We start from the raw sequence: 19,297 nt of genomic DNA on the forward strand, positions 1-19,297 counted from the left end.
TGTGCAACCCCGTAGACAGCAGCCTACCAGACTCCTCCGTCCTTGGGATTCTCCAGGCGAGAACACTGGATTGGGTTGCCATTTCCTTGTCCAATGCATGAAAGTGAAAAGTGAAAGTGAAGTCACTCAGTCCTGTCTGACTCTTCGCAACCCCATGGACTACAGCCTATCAGGCTCCTCCGTCCATGGGAGTTTCCAGGCAAGAATACTGGAGTGGGTTGCCAAAACGCATATCACTAAGTAAAAGAAGTCAGCCTAAGAAGGCTACACACTGAACAATTCCCATTTTACAACATTCTGAAAAAAGGCAAAATTATGAAGACAATTTTGAAAATCCAAGTTTGTGGAGAGAAGGGGGTGGAAGAAATGAATAGAGCACAGAGGATTTTTAGGGCAGTGAAAACATTCCGTATGATATTATAATAATGGATATTCATCATTATACTTCCGTCCGAACCCATAGAATGCACAACACTAAGAGTGAACCCTAAGGTAAATTATGAACTTTGGGTGATTATGATGCGTCCATGTAGATTCACCGTTTGTAAGAAATGTACCATTCTGGTGGGTGACATTGGTAATGGGCCAGGCTATGCATGCACGGGAACAGGGAGTAGACATCAGCAGTGGTGTATTTCCTACTGGTGATGGATCCAGACCACTAAAACAATCAGCCCTTCAATCCTTCCTCCTGATGATTCACAGCCTCAAAAATAGTTCAGATCTTATCAAAATATCATGTACACAAGAAGCATTCAATGTACACTTGAATAAAAATAGAGCACATTTGAGAACTGCAGCAACAATGCATCTTCCCAGGTGGCGCAGTGGTAATGAATCTGCCTGCAATGCAGGAGACCCAGGAGACGCAGAAGATGCAGGTTCGATCCCTAGGTCAGGAAGATCCCCTGGAGGAGGAAATGGCAACCCACTCCAGCACTCTCAGCTGGAGAATACCATGGACAGAGGAGCCTGGCAGGCTGCAGTCCATGGGGTTACAAAGAGTTGGACACGACTGAGCAACTGAACACACACACATCAATATTAACTGAAGTTCAAACTCTATTCTATTTCACACTTCAGGGTTTCCATCTTCCACAACCACCTTTTCTACATCCCTGCCTTTTGCTCCTTGTTTTTCTGATCTAGTTATTTCTACCCTCTCTTCCATCCCTTTCCTCAAAGGGATAAGAATGGGTGGAAAATCACAGAGGACGGGTAGGATCCAAAAAGGAGCCCAAGAAGACCTTTTGACTCACCCTGCACAAGGCCAGACCTAGGCGCTGATTTTCTGTTTTCTCAGTTTCTTTCACCTTTGCTCCTATTTAAGCATCACCTGCTCTGAATTGAAGCACTGCTTCTAACATCCTCTAACACAAAGAAATAACCAAAGCCCTGAAAGGTCTAGAGATCAGGGATAGGTATTTGAATCTTTTGACAGCTGGAGAGGGTGTGGAGAAAAGGGAACCCTCTTACACTGTTGGTGGGAATGCAAACTAGTACAGCCACTATGGAGAACAGTGTGGAGATTCCTTAAAAAACTGGAAATAGAACTGCCTTATGACCCAGCAATCCCAATGCTGGGCATACACACCGAGGAAACCAGAATTGAAAGAGACACGTGTACCCCAATGTTCATCACAGCACTGTTTATAATAGCCAGGACATGGAAGCAACCTAGATGTCCATCAGCAGACGAATGGATAAGAAAGCTGTGGTACATACACAATGGAGTATTACTCAGCCATTAAAAAGAATACATTTGAATCAGTTCTAATGAGGTGGATGAAACTGGAGCCTATTATACAGAGTGAAGTAAGCCAGAAAGAAAAACACCAATACAGTATACTAACGCATATATATGGAATTTAGAAAAATGGTAACGATAACCTTGTATGCAAGACAGCAAAAGAGACACAGGTATATAGAACAGTCTTTTGGACTCTGTGGGAGAGGGAGAGGGTGGGATGATTTGGGACAATGGCATTGAAACATGTATAATATCATATATGAAATGAATCGCCAGTCCAGGTTCGATGTATAATACTGGATGCTTGGGGCTGGTGCACTGGGACAACCCAGAGGGATGGTACGGGGAGGGAGGTGGGAGGGAGGTTCAGGATGGGGAACACATGTATACTTGTGGTGGATTCATTTTGATGTGTGGCAAAACCAATACAATATTGTAAAGTAATTAGCCTCCAATTAAAATAAATATATTAAAAAATAAATAAGCCAATTCTTTTAAAAATCCATTAACTTCAACATGGCATCTATATGCACATAGAAAACTTTAACTACACACCACCACAAAAGCATTAGCACCCCTTGCCATGAATCTTGAGATTCTCCTTACTTCTCCTGAGATGCAGAAGATACCCAGGCCTGCCTCATCAGGAAGGACATTATGTTATGTAAGAATCATAGTGGTTGGGGCTGAATGTGTTCTGGTACATAAGGGACAAAAGTGAGGATATTTCTTATTTACAGATGTATATCCTTCATTCTCCAAATTCTTAGTTCAAACACCTCTCAGTTCATATCTTTTAATAAAATCTCACTGCATAAATGATGGAGTTACCCACTGCATTAATAAAGTCATAATTCCATTGACTTGAACCTGATTAAATATGCACTTGTCTTTAAAAGAAAAACTAAAGGAAACATGCTTCAGCAAAATCTTCAGTGTATGAAGATGGTTTGATTTCAGACATAATGTATTTAAAGAATCGTGTCTATAAAGCTGTGCTGCATCTACACAGCTCATATATACATTTATTTCCTGAACTTGATTTGCTACTTTTTTTTCCTTTGTGCTGGTCATTACAGAATTAATATTTATATCATCATTAGAGAATTATAGTTCATTCACCAAATCAAAACTGCGGTCTAATTCCATCACATTTCAAAGTTAGTACATGTTCAGGAGCCCTTTTGAAGGCCATTAAGCATCACAGAAAGAGTCATGATATACATTTCCTTGCATACCAAGGATACAAGAATCACAACAGTCTGATCGACTCTGGCTGTATTGTGAGGAGACTGTTTCAGTCAGTTTAGTTCAGTTCAGTCGCTCACTCGCGTCCGACTCTGTGACCCCATGGACTGCAGGATGCCAGGCCTCCCTGTCCGTCACCAACTCCCAGAGTTTACTCAAATTCACATCCTTTGAGTCAGTGATGCCATTCCAACCATCTCATCCTCTGTCATCCTCAACCACAGGTTATTAGCATTGAGTTGCTAGGTGACCAGTTGCACAGAACTTCACTTAAGTTACTGAATAAAAACTGACTTGGGATCTTTAATATAACAGTAGTTGGAGCTGACAAGAGTGCTAAAGGAATAAGGACTGATTCCCAGGGCAAGTCTACAAAGAGCAAAGTAGTGAATGTAGTTTCAATCAAAATTTCTACAACAGATCAACTGTAATTCTTATACAGCTAACCCAGTTCTGAAGTGAATGTCAAGAGTAGCCATATCTTTATTCCAAACCACCTGAATTCACTGAATTTTATTAATACACTATTTTATTATATCAAGTAAATTCTACTCCTTGATTCCTTAAAACAACTTCTGCAGCACTTTGTATATAAAATTATAAATTTGCATAATTACTTCATTTGAAGTTATTAAACTGCTAAGGCTGCAAAACTGATTAAACTAATTTTCATTGAACTCTAATCATTCAAGGAAACAATGCCTTTCCCCTCAAAAATGTACAAGTTTCCTAGAAATGCATTTCATGGCTTTATTTCCTTTGCTAATTGATCCTGGTCATTTAATTCAATAATTTTTATAAAGTTAAAATTATAAAAATTTAATTGACTTTTGCTTCACTTCCAATTATGTCTAATTTGTTTCTATTAAGTCTCATTAAATTCAATTATGGTTGGACTAATCATAATTACTCCCAATAGTTCATTTACTCTAAAATAAGGACTCTTTCCTCTGTTACTTTCAAGTAATTTTTCATCAGAGTTAGGTAGGGTCTCTTAATCATATTAATACTAATGGCTTCCTATATGCATCAATAGGTTTACATTTAGCACTTAGGCAATCCTTTGTATAATAACTCAGCAAAGCAGTGGTTTGGGGAGTTTCCCAGTAGCAGTGGTTTAGGGAGTTTCCCAGTAGCCATCACTAATATCAGTTGTAATGGGTAGACAATCAGTTGGTTCCACACTTCATTACCTTAGTTATGAACCCACATCAGCTATATAAACTTAAAAAAATACAGAAGTTGAATAAAAGTGAATGGCAATGTGAATAATGTTCACAGACAATTTGGAAGAGGGGGCACTTTCTCAGAAATGATGGATTTCTAGAGCAAGATCATTTCGTATTTTGCTTTTTAAATATCTATTTCCATCTTGATTAATTGTTGTAAAAATCCAGAAAGGAACACATATAATGAAAAAATTTTAAAAGATAATCTGGGCTTTCATTAAAGACTATATGAAAGACTCATTACTAACTTTTCTTAGAAGAAGGAACGAGCAGTAAGTTACTTTTTATGATGAAAAACAGAGAAAGAGAAAATGGAACAATCTATATTTCAAGTGGAGAAAATAGAATTTTTTTTGTCTCTTACTGATTTTCTATCCTGATATTAGAAAATATGGGCAAAGACAGAGTACATTTTTCAAGACAGATAGGACTTGAAACAAATGATTGTTAAAAATTATTTTGCAGAGCTAACAAAAGTCTGACTTGTTTCTTCCATTTAAAGAACTATGATACTTTATGATTCTATTTATAAGAATTATTGAAATAAAATTATAGACATGAAGAACAGAATAGTGATTAATAAGGGTAAGAACTACAGTGGAAAAGGGTTGAGGTGTGACTGCCAAGAGATATATAAGGAAGCACTGTGATGAAGGCTTTTTTAAAATTTATTAATATTTATTTTTAAAATTTTTGGCTATGCTGGGTTTTCATTGCTATACGTGGGCTTCTATCTAGCTGTGGTTTGTGGGCTTCTCTTTACGGTGGCTTCTCTCGTTGCCGAGCATGGGCTCTAGGGGCATGGGCTTAGTTGCTCCACAGCATGTGGGATCCTCCTGGATCAGGAATCGAACCTGCATCCCACACATTATAAGATGGATTCTTAACCACTGGACCCACCAGGGAAGCCCTGTGGCACAGTTCTTTATTTTGATTGTGGTAGCAGTGATGACACAAATCTACACATGTGATAAAACTGTATATGTAAACCATCCTGGGTTTTGATATTGTACTATAGAGATGCAAGATATTTTCTCCAGTCACCACTGGGAGAAAATGAGTCAAGAGTACACAAGATGTCCCAGTGCATTTTTTGTAAGTTTCTGTGAATTTATATTTCAAAATAACTTTTAAAACATAAGGCCTAAAATCCACCACTCTCCGAAAGAAAAAAAAAATGAGGACTAACAGATCTGTTCAATAATGTCAGATATGTGGTCATCCATAAGAGAGCCATTTTCTGTCCATTCACAACATAGCTGTCATTTAGCTCCTTCTATTGTGCTCTAAAGGACTAGAGCACTTTTTTTTTTTTTACTTTTTTTTTAATTTTATTTTTTAACTTTACAATATTGTATTGGTTTTGCCATATATCAACATGAATCTGCCACAGGTATACACGTGTTCCCCATCCTGAGCCCTCCTCCCTCCTCCCTCCCTGTACCATCCCTCTGGGTCGTCCCAGTGCACCAGCCCCAATTATCCAGTATCGTGCATCGAACCTGGACTGGCAACTCATTTCATATATGATATTATACATGTTTCAATGCTATTCTCCCAAATCACCTGACCCTCTCCCTCTCCCACAGAGTCCAAAAGACTGTTCTATACATCAGTGTCTCTTTTGCTGTCTCGTATAGAGCACTTTTTATAACATTTATTTGTTACTGACTTCACACTGAACCCAAAATGCAAAATGATAGAATAATTATTTATATCAACTGTGAAATAAAAATTATATCCCTGCCTCTGGTTCCTGACACAGAGCTCCTAAATATCCCTTTAATTTCCTTAGTTATGAGAATGCTGGGAGCATCTTTTGCTCTAATACTTGGTCTTTGATTCCATCCATGTCTCAGTGTTCCTAAACTCCTGGAATTTCCTGGTAGCTGTGTCTTCTGTCCTAATGAGGTGAGTCTTGGTGGGCTCCTGGATGGGGCTGGTCATGGGAAAGGCCAAGCCAGGATTACAGACTTGGAATTTCCAGCCCCATCTCCCATTTTCCAGAGAGGGAGAAAGAGGTAGAAACAGTTAATAATTGGCCGTGCCTTTGTGACGAAGCCGATACAAAGTCCTAATACAACACGGTTTAGGTAACTTCCAGGTTGGTGCATACTTCTCTGTATCAGGAGGGTGATGCAGTCCAGCTTCATGGGGACAGACCCTCCTGTGCTCAGGACCTCCCAGACCCTGCCCTACATCTCTCTTCAATCTAACTGTTTATCTGCATCCTTCACTAGATACTAAACAGGTGAACACAAGTATTTCTCTGAGTTCTGTAAGCCATTCTAGCAGGAACCCCCAACTTACAGCTGACCGGTCAGAAACACAGACAACATGGACTTGCAGCTGGCATCTGAAGGAGTGGGCACAGTTCCGTGGGGCTGAGACATTCACCTGCGGGAGATGACACTTTCTCCAGGTAACTAGTGCCATAACTGAGTTACACTGTAGGGCAACCTGCTGGTGCCACAGAATTGCTCGGTGTGGGAGAAAAAAAAAACACATACACAACTGGTGTCAGAAGTGTTGTGAATGTGATAGTAACAGAAAAACACAAGGAGGAGTGGTGTAGGTTTTCTCTCCAAAAGCAGTTAGTATTTTTATTTATGAAGAGACACCATGATAAAAAATTAAACATGTGGGGTAAAGGATAGGCTATCGATAAGGTTGCGGTGGCAAAATACATAGCAAAGAAGACAAAATGAAGGAATTGGAAATAAAATGGTCCAGTTCTGTGAGAAATCCTAAGACAGAGAAGTAGAAGAGCTGAGATGTAACTGTGTTCCTGCCTTAAACCTACTGAATAACCTGAGATAACTCCTTTTCCCTGAGTCTCAGTTTTCTTTTCTACAAAATAGAATGAAAATCTCCAAGATCCCCAAATACTGGCATTCTTTGGCTTTACATGGAGTCTTACTGGATCTCTAATTTCAATTTTAATAATGCTGACGTGCTACACTGCAAGCAGTATGTCTAAACACACACTGGTCCTGATAAATAATTAAATTCAGCATTTGGTAGCTGGAGGCTATTGCACTCTGTTATGTATTCTTGAAACTCATTCTATCAGTGTATCAAGATAAAATGCCAACAACTTAATAGATATAAAGCCTATTAGCAATTGTGACCGCTGTGTTATCTCAGAAGGCCTTGTGAGGATAATGCTAAGAAGCAGCTCTTGCTGAAAATTAGCCTAATTTTTCCCCCAAGATGCATTAGAATGATTAACCATTCCATTTGTAGAAATTCGCTGCTCTCAAATATCCAAATACCTTCCTAAAATTTGCAGTTCCTAGACTGACATTATTCCAATTCTTTACGCAAGTATTCATTGCATCCTCATTTGGTTACACTCCTCAGGTGACTCAGATGGTTAAGAAACTGCCTGCAATGCTGGAGACCCAGGTTTGATCCCTGTGTCAGGAAGATCCCCTGGAGAAGGAAATGGCAACCTACTGCAGAATCTTGCCTGGAGAATCCCCTGGACACTGGAGCCTGGGGGGCTACAGTCCATAGGGCTGCAAAGAGTCTGACACAGCTGAGTAACTAAGCATACGCACACACACATGAATAAAAGCAGCCTTGCAACTCATCACAACATCTTTATACGCTTGTTTATGCTTGTGATCATAATAAAGTCAAACTTAAATTCCTATCAAAAAATCCATGTAGAACATGTGGCTAAATATCCAGGATGCTCATAAATAGTCAAAAGATAAAAGGCAGTACAAGCAATCTCTGACAGTGCTGAGAAAAGACATCAAGTTGAGCATTATCAAGTTAATAAAAAAAATTCTTAACCAGCTGCTGAACATTAAAGTTATAATGTTGTCTGCCACCAAGATATAAGCCTATTCAAGAATAGAGGTAATATACATAGGAACATCCCTGGTAAACTCTAGCTGACCTCAGCATGAGAGAAAACAGGGAAGTGAGATATTAGCTCTCTCAATGTAAGGCTTGACTTACCAGGAGGCGAAGGAACAGGATTATTGCCCCATATGCCTCTTTTCCATCTGTTTTGATCATCCAGGCAGGCCTATCCTGAAACAAAATGAAAGCAGTAACATCCAGTTTTCTTGGCTGCATTTTTCACAGTCTTACACAGAGAAACACCCAGTCATAGTGCCACCCACCCACTCCTAACCCCAGCATTTTGCATTCTCAGGCTATTGGTCACAAGATGCACAAGGCAGTGAAAATCCATCAGTATAACCAGGCTGGGTCAAGCACTGCACAAAAGACACACTCCACATATGGCTGGTCATAGCAAAACAATGGTTCTGGGGCATCAGAAATTCCACTTGACACTTGTCCTAGCTTCTTTGTGGGCTACCAGTTGAATAGAAAACAGTTAGGCCAATCCATAGAGTTGCCACTTAGGAGAGGGCCTGACATTGAAAGTTCTGCACTGGGACTTGCCTGGTGGTCTGGTGGTTGAGAATCCACTGCGGGGGACAAGGGTTCTATTCCTGGTCTGGGAAGATCCCACATGTCATGGAGCAGCTAAGCCTGTGCACCCCAACTCTGAGCCCGCACCCTGGAGCCCATAAGCCACAACTACTGAGCCCACATGCCTAGAGCCTGTGCTCCACAACAAGAGAAGCCAGCACAATGAGGTCATATACCACAGTGAAGACTAGCCCGTAATCACAGCAGCTAGACAAAGCCCTCACACAGCAACAGAGACACAGCACAGCCAAAAATAAAACAAATTTCTGCACAAACAGGAACAAGGTGAACCAGAGGGATTCTCTTTTTAAGGATTTAAATCGGTAACATATAGAAATCAGGTACTTGGCAATAGAAACAATAATGGAAAAGTTACGAGATAGACACTTTGAAGGACCACAAGTGAGCCGCAGTTAAGGAAGGAGTTCAGAGTCACTACTCGCCCCTTCCCAGCCCCAAGTCTAGGGACTGAGCTAGAGGACAGGAATATCATGGAGACAATTCATATGTCACATAGAAGGGATGATATTTTTAACTGCCAAGTTGACTGGGCGCTATATTCCTAGTGCCAGATTCTCCCACACTATATCAGGACCAGACAGGATTGGTTTGGATACTTTTGCCCACCAAAAAAGGATATAATAAGGGACTAAGAGAGTTTAAAAGAGACTATTCAGAAAACCAGAGACTAGCCTTCTTATCCTTCCCCCAATCTGAGTGATTACAAGAAAGGTAGGAAGTGTAAGGCCAGCACGCTCAAAAAGTCTATGAAATTTGGACATGACCGTCTCAAAGAGTAAAGACTGGTGTGTCAGAGATTCTCAGGCCATTCATGGGCCCAGAATAGCCACAGAAGACAGCAAGGTTACAGGCAGCCAAATAATCTCCCTCATCAAAGGGTTTCAAGTAAGGTGAATGGACTTTCATGGAGAATCTACAAATAGAACTGCCTACTGGTGGGAGCAACGGAGCTATACCTTCTATAAGGCTATGAAAGTGGTACCTACCTTTCCACTACAGACCACTGATTTCCTGAAAAAAGACCAAGTCTCAGCTGCCTATACCTGCATTTCCAGAGACCAGACCATGAGTAGACAATGGCCCAGAGCCACCAGCAACACAACACTCAAAGAACTGCTCAGCAACCATTTTTAGCCAGGATGCTCTCACCCGTATTAGTACACGGCTCTCTTTCCTTGTTGCCTGCTCTTCCTAGACATGAAAAAAAAAAATGTATTCAAGCAGCTTAGGGATAGCTTGCAAGAAATAAAAAGGAAGCTGAGAGGAAGAAAGCTTTCTCTGTGAGCTTAGAACTGTGAGCAGTGATTGCAGTATCTATAGTTGGTTTAAACTTTTAAAAATATTACCACAGTTATATATATATGCATGTATGTATTCCAGAGAAGGCAATGGCACCCCACTCCAGTACTCTGGAAGGCTGCAGTCCATGGGGTTGCTGAGGGTCAGACGTGACTGAGCGACTTCACTTTCACTTTTCACTTTCTTTTTTTTTTTTTTTTTTAATCTTTACAATATTGTATTCGTTTTGCCAAACATTGAAATGAATCCGCCACAGGTATACCCGTGCTCCCCATCCTGAACCCTCCTCCCTCCCCCTTCCCCATACCCTCCCTCTGGGTCGTCCCAGTGCACCAGCCCCAAGCATCCAGTATCGTGCATCGAACCTGGACTGGTGACTCGTTTCATACATGATATTATACACGTTTCAGTGCCATTCTCCCAAATCTCCCCACCCTCTCCCTCTCCCACAGAGTCCATAAGACTGTTCTATACATCAGTGTCTCTTTTGCTGTCTCGTACACAGGGTTATTGTTACCATCTTTCTAAATTCCATATATATACGTTAGTATACTGTATTGGTGTTTTTCTTTCTGGCTTACTTCACTCTGTATAATAGGTTCCAGTTTCATCCACCTCATTAGAACTGATTCAACTGTATTCTTTTTAATGGCTGAGTAATACTCCATCGTGTATATGTACCACAGCTTTCTTATCCATTCATCTGCTGATGGGCATCTAGGTTGCTTCCATGTCCTGACTATTATAAACAGTGCTGCGATGAACATTGGGGTACACGTGTCTCTTTCCCTTCTGGTTTCCTCAGTGTGTATGCCCAGCAGTGGGATTGCTGGATCATAAGGCAGTTCTATTTCCAGTTTTTTAAGGAATCTCCACACTGTTCTCCATAGTGGCTGTACTAGTTTGCATTCCCACCAACAGTGTAAGAGGGTTCCCTTTACTCCACACCCTCTCCAGCATTTATTGCTTGTAGACTTTTGGATCTCAGCCATTCTGACTGGCATGAAATGGTACCTCATAGTGGTTTTGATTTGCATTTCTCTGATAATGAGTGATGTTGAGCATCTTTTCATGTGTTTGTTAGCCATCTGTATGTCTTCTTTGGAGAAATGTCTATTTAGTTCTTTGGCCCATTTTTTGATTGGGTCATTTATTTTTCTGGAGTTGAGCTGTAGGAGTTGCTTGTATATTTTTGAGATTAGTTGTTTGTCAGTTGCTTCATTTGCTATTATTTTCTCCCATTCTGAAGGCTGCCTTTTCACCTTGCTTATAGTTTCCTTTGTTGTGCAGAAGCTTTTAAGTTTAATTAGGTCCCATTTGTTTATTTTTGCTTTTATTTCCGATATTCTGGGAGGTGGGTCATAGAGGATCCTGCTGTGATGTATGTCAGAGAGTGTTTTGCCTATGTTCTCCTCTAGGAGTTTTATAGTTTCTGGTCTTACATTGAGATCTGTAATCCATTTTGAGTTTATTTTTGTGCATGGTGTTAGAAAGTGTTCTAGTTTCATTCTTTTACAAGTGGTTGACCAGATTTCCCAGCACCACTTGTTAAAGAGATTGTCTTTAATCCATTGTATATTCTTGCCTCCTTTGTCATTCACTTTCATGAATTGGAGAAGGAAATGGCAACCCGCTCCAGTGTTCTTGCCTGGAGAATCCCAGGGACGGGGGAGCCTGGCAGGCTGCCGTCTATGGGGTCGCACAGAGTCGGACACGACTGAAGTGACTTAGCGGCAGCATGTATGTATTCATATATTACCACAGTAACTCAAGGTGACTAAAATGGGATAGTCACCCATTTTATCTAGGGATAGTCATTCCCTAGATATGATCTAGGGAGACCAGGAGTTCAAAATTTAAAAAAAGACTAGAGTGATATTCCCTTTCATTAGTCTTCAGAAATATAAGAAAACATTGGGATAATACTATACATCTACCAAAATAACAAAAACTTAAAGAAAATATCAAGTGTTTACAAGGATGTGGAGTAACTGGAAAACTCGTGTACATCTGGTGAAAATCAAATTAATATAAACCATTTTGTAACACAGTACTATTGGTTGATACGAAAACGGAATCTTTTCATATCTTATGGTGCAGCAATTTCAATTCTAAGGACAGACTCAACAAAAATGAATACATGCTCATACATATGTACACCAAAAGTCATGTACCTGAGTGTTAATAGCAGCATTATTTTTAAAAAGTAAAAAATGGAAGGGATTGAAATGTCCATCAATCTAATAAAGAGATAACTGTGTGGGAATATTTGCACAATGCCAATAAATATAAAAAACTATTTCTATAAGCAGCTGCTGCTGCTAAGTCGCTTCAGTTGTGTCCGACTCTGTGCGACCCCATAGACGGCAGCCCAATAGGCTCCCCCGTCCCTGGGATTCTCCAGACAAGATTACTGGAGTGGGTTGCCATTTCCTTCTCCAATGCATGAAAGTGAAAAGTGAAAGTCAAGTCGCTCAGTCATGTCAGACTCTTAGCGACCCCATGGACTGCAGCCTACCAGGCTCCTCCATCCATGGGATTTTCCAGGCAAGAGTACTGGAGTGGGGTGCCACTGCATAAGCAGCAAGATGTATTAAATCTCACAAATATAATGGAGAGCAAAAGAATCTAGCCACAAATAAAATGCATAGTATAATTTCAGTTATTTGAAATCCGACCGTGTATGGAATCAGGAGAGTAGTTTCTTTGAGGTAGATGCTAAGAGCAGTAACCAGAAGAGGGCTTCAAAGGGCTTTTATAGTTCAGGTAATGCTTTATGTTTTGATTTGGATTGAACTTATATGGAAGTGAAAGTTGCTCAGCTGTTTCCGATTCTTTGTGACCCCATGGACTATACAGTCCATGAAATTCTCCAGGCCAGGACACTGGAGTGGGTAGCCTTTCCCTTCTCTAGGGAAATCTTCCCAGGGGATCTTCCCAACCCAGGGATCAAACTCAAGTCTCCCGCATTGCAGGCAGATTCTTTACCAGCTGAGCCACCAGGGAATCCGTGGTATTTATATGGCCATGTTCAATTTGTGATGATTTATCCATCTGTATACATTTGACTTGTTCACTCTTATGCATGCATACTATACTTTAGTAAAAAGCTTATTTGAAAAAGAGAAACACATCCTCTCCCAAAAGGCACATTCTCTCACATTACTTCAAACAGTGATAAGAAAAAAATCCTAAAAGCAACCAGAGGAAAAAACATATTATACACAAATGAACCTAGAGTTATTAATATTATTGACATCTTATCATAAATAGCAAAACCACGGAAATGAGACAAAAATACATAATAAAAGGCACCCAAATTAGAGGGAAAGAAGTGAAACGTTCATTATTTGCAGATGACACAATACCATACATAGAAAATACCTTTACAATCACTTACACATTCACATTTACAATCACATCATAAAGAATAAAACACCTAGGAGATGATACCTAGCAGGTAAAATTTAACCAAGGAGGTGAAAGGCCAGTACCCTGAAAACTATTAGACATTAATGAAAGAAATTAACAAAACAACACAAATAAATGGAAAGATATTCCAAGTTCATAGATTGGAAGAATTAAAGTTGTTAAAATGATCACATTACCTAAGACATGGTCATATGGGCCCCACCGCCATCCCTTCCCATTTCCTTCTAGAAGAAATATCATATCTTTCTGGACACAAAGGGGGACTAAAGAGCTTTGCTCCAATGTCTATGATGTGCTGTGTGACCTTAGGGTAGTTATGAATCTCTCTGTACCTTAGTTCTTTATCTTTAAATTAAAGCATTGGAATATATGATCTGAAAGAATCTTTCCATCTGAAAAAATTCTATTTTAACTTTCCTTCAGTTATCAATCTACTATATAAAGATTTATTGTTGCTCTTTAATATCTCCTCAATTAATAAAGTCTTTTCAAACTGCCCAGCTGGTAAAGAATCCTCCTGCAATGCAGGAGACCCCTGTTTGATTCCTGGGTTGGGAAAATCCACCAGAGAAGGGGTAGGCTACCCACTCCAGTATTCTTGGGCTTCCCTGGTGGCTCAGTTGGTAAAGAATCTGCCTACAATGTGGAAGACGTTGGATCCCTGGGTTGGGAGGATCCCCTGGAAAAGGGAAAGGCTTCCCACTCCATTATTCTGGCCTGGAAAATTCCATGGACTGTGGTCGCAAAGAGTCGGACACGACTGAGTAACTTTCACTTTCACTTTTTCAGAATGCTGGTAGGATGTCACTGAGTTTGACAAATGTGTGCATATCACTGTCATTGATTTTAAGTTTACTCCCCATTGTGAGTTTCTATAAACGTTATGGTGTCTACTAAGTGTAGCCCTTATTTCATATGTTCAGCTTTTTTCTCACTGATTAGTCTGAAAGCTACTTGAATATAGAGCTGTGTCCAAACATCTTTACTGTTCTCTATAATACTTTGAAAGTCCTATCTGCCAAGAAGGGCTTAATATTATTAAATTGAATAGGATTGAAAGCACTTTCTAAAAACATGCAACAAATTGATGTTTTTTTAAAAAAAGTAAGAATAATAAGTCTACCAAGCTCACTTCACCATTCAATTTCACATTCTATTCAACAGATTTATTGAACATTTTTAGTTACTGGGTATCAAAAAGTGTCTACTACACTGCTAGTTTTTACTGTAAAAGGTGTAAAAGATACATGACAAGTGTGGCATTAGAATTATGTCTCAATATTTTGAATGTTTTTGATTAAGTGAAAAGAAGACTACATATTGCAATGATATTTGATGGGAAAACTAAAAAGGAAATAATTATTCTGACCATAATTACTTTGAGGATCAAGCGGTGTGCAGCTCATAGTTCTTCTCAGCAAGATAAAAGAGAGAAGGTTGAAGACACTATTCTGATGATTTATGAACTGCTGGAGGTCAAAGACCTACTTTAAGTTTGGATATATACGCACTTTCTTTCTTCTTATAATTACAATTCCTTTTTATGTTACTCTCATTCAGGAAAGAGAAATGAGTGTGGCTTGTTTTATTGTTGTTGTTGTTGTTGTTATTGTTTTTTTTTAATTTATTTATTTATTTTAATTGGAAGCTAGTTACTTTACAATATTGTAGTGGTTTGTGCCATACATTGACATGCATCAGCCACGGCCGAACATGTGTTCCCCATCCAGAACCCCCCTCCCACCTCCCTCTCCATCCCATCCCCCAGGTCATCCCAGTTCACCAGCCCTGAACACCCTGTCTCATGCATCAAACCTGGACCGCCGATCCACTTCACATATTATAATATACAAGTTTCAACACTACCCTCTCAAATCATCCCACCCTCATCTTCTCCCACAGAGTCCAAAAGACTGTTCTTTACATCTGTGTGTCTTTTACTATCTCTCATAGAGGGTCATCATTACCATCTTTCTAAATTCCATATATATGCGTTAGTATACTGTATTGGTGTTTTTGTTTCTGACTTACTTCACTCTGAATAATAGGCTCCAGTTTCATCCACCTCATTAGAACTGATTCAAATGCATTCTTTTTAATGGCTGAGTAATATTCCACTGAGGAGTAGGCAATGGCACCCCACTCCAGTACTCTTGCCTGGAAAATCCCATGGGCAGAGGAGCCTGGTGGGCTGCAGTCCATGAGGTCGCTGAGAGTCAGACATGACTGAGCGACTTCACTTTCACTTTTCACTTTCATGCATTGGAGAAGGAAATGGCAACCCACTCCAGTGTTCTTGCCTGGAGAATCCCAGGGACGGGGGAGCCTGGTGGGCTGCTGTCTATGGGGTCGCACAGAGTCGGACACGACTGAAGCGACACAGCAGCACTATTCCACTGTGCATATGTATCAGAGCTTTCTTATCCATTCATCTGTTGATGGACATCTAGGTTGCTTCCAGGTCCTGGCTACTGTAAACAGTGCTGAGATGAACATTGGGGTACATGTGTCTCTTTCAATTCTAGTTTCCTTGGTGTATATGTTTTCTTTCTTTTTCATTTTTGTTTTCTTCTCCCAGGCAAGCAGTCAAATAATGTTTAACCATGAGGCTCAGCTCCCATGTGATATGGTTTTATGATATCCACAAAGTTTAGAAAAAATATTTGTCATAGGAAATAGTATTTGTTTCTTGGGCCTGAGAACACTCTTTTAATGAGGAATTGAACTTTCTCACTTAAGTTGTAAATCAATTTGTCAGCTTTGTTGTGACTAACACACACTCTAAGCAAACTCACCAACTTTGTGTGAGTTAATTTTCCCCAATCTTTTTCTCATAGAAAATATTTTTGGGTTCAGTTTTATCTGTGCAGAGCTGCTTAAGGTTACCTGGAACTGATTCTGATCCAAACAAAATATAAATCTTTTTCTTCTATTAATATAAAAGGTGGACCTTAGTTTTGTGTTTGGGATCCATTTGTGAAATTATTCTTATAAAGTAAGCAAAGGTCCTTCATTTTGAGATTTTATTGATTACAATATTTTTACCTTGAAGTCTTCAAAGATGCTTCCAAATTTCTTAACTCAATTGACTTTCATAATCATATTGTGAACTAAGTATATCCCAGTTTTACAGATGAGGAAAGTGAAAGTCGCTCAGTTGTGTCCAACTCTTTGTGACCCCATAGACTATAGATAGAGTCCATGGAATTCTCCAGGCCAAAATACTGAAGTGGGTAGCCTTTGCCTTCTCCAGGGGATCTTCCCAACCCAGGGATCGAACCCAGGTCTCCCCCGTAGCATGCAGATTCTTTACCAGCTGAGCCACAAGAGGTTAGTAACCTGCTAAACTTTGCTCACCTTGCAAGAGAAGGGTTACCAACAAGGTCTTCCTTGTTCAGAATCTCATTCTGAAACTTCCTCCAGAATCCAAAGAGACTCAGTGTAGAACCTTAACAGTACAATCAGTGCTGCCCACCCAAGCACTTTAGATCCCCTTATTCCTGTATTTCCTCCCAGTTTTATTAAGATCTAATTAACATACAGCACTGTATAAATTCAAGATATAGAGCATAATGGTTTGACTTATGTACATTATAAAATGATTGCCAGAATAGGTTTAGTGATTATCCATCAGCTCATACATATACAAAATAAAAGAAAAAGAAAAAATTTTTTCCTTGTGATGAGAACTGTTAGAGAAATCCCTCTAACTCTTTATGTCAGTCTCTAACCTTGTATCTCCCTTTTCACCTACCTTACCTGATTCCTTCCCAGGAGGCCAAGCAAAATGGAAGAAAATTATATTTTAAAAAATCATCATTCCCCCATCTTCTAACTCACATTCACTTGGAAAACATTTATTGAGAACCTATTATATTAAACCAATTTGCTGTTACACCTGTTAACAAGACAGACAAAAGTCTTAGCAGGCCTCTTCAAAAGTAGTGTTTGATTCTAATTTTCCACACTTTTTATGACTTGGGGTTTTTGGTTTTTTTTTTTTTTTTTTTTTCATTCTTTTAAAACCTCTCAAATCCTTTCTGAGGTAGAGTTGAAATAAAGATGCAGTTTAAGATCATTATCAAATATTGATTTATTTCTCTTGCAAATTTATACTATGTGGGAATTACAGAAAATTAAAATCTGAAAGAAATTCAGATGAAAACATGGAAATACAAAATTAGATACCTAAAATTCAGGAAAATTGGTAAATATTGATGAAGTGAACAATTAGGCAAGGAGATCACGGAGTGGAATACAACTTAGAAAGTAGATCTGAATAAAAAAATTAACAGCTATTTTTAATTTAGTTGAAGGACATTGGTTGGGATAGAAATCTATTAAACAGGATTCTGGCTTTTCTACTTATACCACTCTACTGGCAGTACAATACTTAGATAAGGAGGATTAGAAAAATCATAGGTGATCTTTCTGCTGAAGTAAAATTGTATCTACAGCCAAAAAAAAAAAAAAAACCAAACTTTTTGTAATGGTCTTCTCCTGTGAAAATCTCTCAATAGATATTTTAGATGTTCTTTGATTACCTGACTGGCTAGAATTCCACTACTTAATAATGGCACCCCACTCCAGTACTCTTGCCTGGAAAATCCCATGGACGGAGGAGCCTGGCACCCTGCAGTCTATGGGGTCGTTAGGAGTCGGACACGACTGAGCGACTTCACTTTCACTTTTCACTTTCATGCATTGGAGAAGGAAATGGCAACCCACTCCAGTGTTCTTGCCTGGAGAATCCCAGGGACAGGGGAGCCTGGTGGGCTGCCGTCTCTGGGGTCACACAGAGTCGGACACGACTGAAGTGACTTAGCAGCAGCAGCAACATGCTTTACCCCTCAGTTCCTGCTATTTGTCAATGGAGGTTTCCTTTGCAGATGTCCTCTATCCTCTTGTTGTGCATGCTACGTTGCTTCAACTGTGTCCAACTCAGACCCCATAGACTGTAGCCCACCAAGCTCCTCTGTCCATGGGATTCACCAGGCAAGAATATTGGAGTGGATTGCCATGCTCTCCTCCAGGGGATCTTCCCAACCCAGGAATCAAACCCACGTCTCTTAAGTCTCCTGCATTGCCAAGTGTGTTCTTTACTGCTAGTGCCACTTGGGAAGCTCACTCCCTTGTTATGAATTCCCAATTAATAGATTCCATCTCTCTACTGTGATCTCCAGATTTTATTGACGCTACTCACATTTTCACTCACATCAGTTGTGTAACCCAGAGCCTCTGATTTGCTCATCTGTTTTCATTTTGCGCCATGAAACTTAACATGTCCAGCAGAAATGCGAATAAGCAATTATCTGTTAAATCAGTGTTTCCCAGATGCAAGTTATTTAATATATTTATTAACCCTTAGGATGGCAAAGTTATGCAACCTGCACAACCAGTGTGCATTCAGTGGGAAATATAACTACTATATATACATAGTTATCATTTTAAAACAAAAGGGAAAATTTTTAAATGTCTAAGGAAATAAACCTTTTTAACAACGCTTCTTTCAACATTCCCATATGTAATAAAATACAAATCAAAACAATTTTAGGGGACTTACAGAGGAAAAAAATGATTTTAAAATCTGATGCTTCAAAGAAATGATGAGAGATAACTCTAGCCAGTTTAATGAAAACAAAATGCTATAGGCATTATGTATGATTCTTCCTCAGCCATCAGTGCAAAGAAATAGAGGAAAACAACAGAATGGGAAAGACTAGAGATCTCTTCAAGAAAATTAGGGATACCAAGGGAACATTTCATGCCAAGATGGGCTTGATAAAGGACAGAAATGATATGGACCTAACAGAAGCAGAAGATATAAAGAAGAGGTGGCAAGAATACACAGAAGAATGGTACA

At 39.5% G+C, this 19,297-nt stretch overlaps 1 long non-coding RNA gene across 1 annotated transcript in view; it reads right to left on the minus strand.

The window, feature by feature from the left end:
• Positions 1 to 5,821: 5,821 nt before the first annotated feature.
• LOC107131907 (uncharacterized) overlaps positions 5,822 to 19,297 on the minus strand; it is a 236,116-nt gene continuing 222,640 nt past the window's right edge. The window contains exon 5 of the long non-coding RNA XR_001495270.3: positions 5,822 to 8,274. This is a non-coding gene — a long non-coding RNA (uncharacterized lncRNA). The remainder of the gene's footprint in view (positions 8,275 to 19,297) is intronic.

This window comes from Bos taurus, chromosome 27, assembly GCF_002263795.3.
Source record: "Bos taurus isolate L1 Dominette 01449 registration number 42190680 breed Hereford chromosome 27, ARS-UCD2.0, whole genome shotgun sequence".
NCBI lineage: Eukaryota > Metazoa > Chordata > Mammalia > Artiodactyla > Bovidae > Bos > Bos taurus.